This window comes from Amphiura filiformis, chromosome 6, assembly GCF_039555335.1.
Source record: "Amphiura filiformis chromosome 6, Afil_fr2py, whole genome shotgun sequence".
Taxonomy (NCBI): domain Eukaryota; kingdom Metazoa; phylum Echinodermata; class Ophiuroidea; order Amphilepidida; family Amphiuridae; genus Amphiura; species Amphiura filiformis.
The window spans coordinates 75,364,420-75,367,863 of NC_092633.1; positions in this window are offsets into that span (position 1 = coordinate 75,364,420).

Genomic DNA, 3,444 nt, shown 5'->3' on the forward strand with positions numbered 1-3,444 from the left:
CTTTTTTATTTATTTTTTGGTGAGTGTGTTTGAGCATGACTCCCGGGAAATGAATGATGTATTTGATGTTTGGTTTGTGCTGTGTTGTGTTGTGCTTTGCCTGTTTTTTTTGGTTTTTTTGGGGTTTTTTTAAAGCATGTTGTTTAAGTTGTTTTTCTTTTCAGGAAACAAACCATTTAGGGCCCCTACAGTAAATATTAAGCCTTAAAACTGATGACTTCTTTAGTGGCTATCATTTTCTCTGAAGGGGGGTCACTATTACAAAAAGTCGGCGTCAATAAAATTGCGCCACCCAGGGGGGGCCGGCCAAGATTGGCTGAATTTTGACGTTGTCATTGGTTTTACACGTAAACACAAAAATGTCTCAAATTATTCCAAAACTGTACGTATGTTATTAAGCACTATTTTATCAGTCTAAATCCGTTGAGGTTCGCCAGTGAACCTCATTGTAAGTACTGTTTTTGAATGTTTTGTATGAATAACGCACGGTATGTTTATGATATATACCTAAAATTTCCCCCATTGTGTATCACGGTTCGCTTGGTCTAATGGTAACGGGTCTCGCCTGCGGTGCATAGGGTTAGCCCGAATCCTTCTGGCCTCTAATGGCGGCGCCTTTTTTACCCACAATCCTTCACGTTGCCTTATTCGATGCGTGAGTATTAGAGGACTGGAGGATCGAGTCTAGCATAGGGTCCCGAGATCGAGTCCCGCTCACTCCCGGCTATAATTTTTTTTTTCTTCACATTTATTTTGAATCCAAAAATATTTATTTTTATGTGAAAATTTATACATTCACTGAGAAATATATTTTGTGCATTTTTTTTTCTGTAACGGGCCAATAGAGCTAAAAACACAACTCAGCACGGGCAGGCCCAATGTCCAGGCAGTGTTGCCGTCATATTGTCTGTTTTGTTTACGATATTGGCTGTTGCCACAGTGAATAATGTAGTCCACCATCGTCTGGCGCCACCCCTATTTTGGCAACCCCCCCCCCACACGGTCGACGCCCTATACGATAAATATAAATTTAATACTCCGTTGGTGAGCGAGGCGAGTGGTAGTGAGCGACAGGCGAGTGGTATTTCACTGAACGCAAGAAAAGGAGTTCTATCTGATTGGCTAGCAATCGATCGCTTAGGTCGCTCAGTAGTCAACTACAAACTCATGCATTCAATTCGATTGAAATCGATTATTCTATTATTGACGAAGATAAAGAGCGTGATAGTGTGTCAATAATGTACATTGTATTGCACCTGGTTTTACCAGCATTCCTTTATAAAATAATTTTCTCAAAGAGTTGAATATTATCAAAATTTTTACAGCGGATTTCAAATGTTTTACATCAAAATTGCAGTTAAACATATCCACAGCAAAATACCGGTCCTCACCAATTAGTACATTTAATATCCAGTTAGTACATTTAAACGAAACCTGTGATTTACGTGACAACAAATAAAATTTTCTTACAATAGAAATATCATATGGGATACTGATATGGTAGGCCGCAACCGCCACAACGTGGAGCTGCTACGCGTAGCTGACTTTTTGTTCCGTGGAGCCAAATTGACCAATCATGTTAGAGTTTTTCATTACTCGGAGGTAAAACTGACCAATCAAGTACGACTTACTCATTACGTGAAGCGAATTTAGTCATTAAGAATTTGCCAGACGAGCTTCACGTGAAGTTGCAAGATATCCTCGGTCACGATAGTTATGATTCAAAAAGTAATTTATGAAAAGTACGAACCGACTTATTATTAAGATGGACATGCACTCACAAGAAACTCATACAGTATTGTACACAACTATATAGCTAGGCAGAGTGGTGGTAAACCATGCACACAATTCTGCGATCTGCAGTGTATCGCCGGGAGCTGATTTGTACATCTTGCGCGGCGTGGCCTGTGGAATTCGACCTTCAGCAAACCAGTTCGGATTTACTTTATATACTAGTAGTAGGCCATACATACTGTAGTTACGGTACTGCCCGTTTTCCTATACACAATACTCAGTGCGCTCACCATTGACGCGTGACCTAGTGTATGTTAGAAGGTTTTATGCCATTGCCTATATGACGTCACTGTGTAAAAAATAACCAGTCAATATTTAAAGTATTCTCTGAAATTCTAGAAAATATAGTTTTGTAACATTTCCTAAATTTTTAGCTAATTTAGGTGTTTGGAAATATTGGTACTTTTGTGTTTTAGGAAGGATATGTAAACGACAGATAACACCAAAAAATATGAACAAATTATTTCTAAACTGTGTTAAGTCTGCAAACCATTATGCTTCTCATTTTCAAGAACGCTGGTTAACAATAAGCAGACTATTGTCTCATTTCGTAAACAAAAGCCCAGACAGTATTGTTACCTTGCGTTCGCTTTATAATCATTCACCCAACTGAAACTATAATACCAGCTCATTGTTCATTGCACTGGTAAAACAGACACAAGTGCAGTGTGTATTTAACCAGAGAAGATCTGATGTAACATAGTTGAGCTGTTTTCATTGAGTGTTATCTTGGTTTAATAGCTTTTAATGTGGTTTAAGTCCTTCAAAGGTCGTGGTGAATTCTACTGTAGACATGACTGCATCATGATTATTTTAAAGTCAACAACATTCAACAATATGATGATCACCGTGATAGTATGACAGTATCAGTACCGTGGGTGTCAGTGATCCTGGCCTGACACAGTAGACAAACAAACAAACACGCCACACACATGGCACATGCATGCAAGATAACATTGACTATACACTAATCAAACAATGGTATTGATCCTGTACAACTGTTTGTGGTTTATTTACATTCGATTCATTTAAAATCCACATAGTAAACATTAATTTTGGCAAGAGTTTTTCTCTCTGGAACGATGATGCATCAACTGGCTCCGCGTAATGAAAAGATCTAACATGATTGGTCAATTTAGCTCCGCGAAGCGAAAAGTAAGCTACGCGTAGCAGCTCCACGTTGTGGCGGTTACGGCCAGCCATATACTGATCATGCGAAAATCGTAAAACATAGAATAGAAACAGTGTGGCCGGCTCTCAAAATCTCAAATTGTATGCATAGCCTGAGTCGCACGGCCTATCTCGAACAAAATAGCTCAAAATCACCATGCGTAGTTGTTGAAAAACGTGAGGATTTATCGTACTACCACGGCAATTTTTAAGACGAAGATATAGGGATGATGATGGTGTGCCCCCCCTACACCTTACCCTAAAATTGTTTTGAAATCAGTCGTTTTGAATAAAATAAACACACAGTCATATATTATAGCTGTAGTCATCTTGTCACTACAACTACATTTTGGTCATCAAATATTTTAGGACTCCCCCTCCCTCCCCATCCCCCATCCCTTAAACTCCTTCTATATCTGCTTATGAACTTTGGCATGTTTGGTGATATATCTTGTGTAATATGTTTTGAACCGTGCGCAT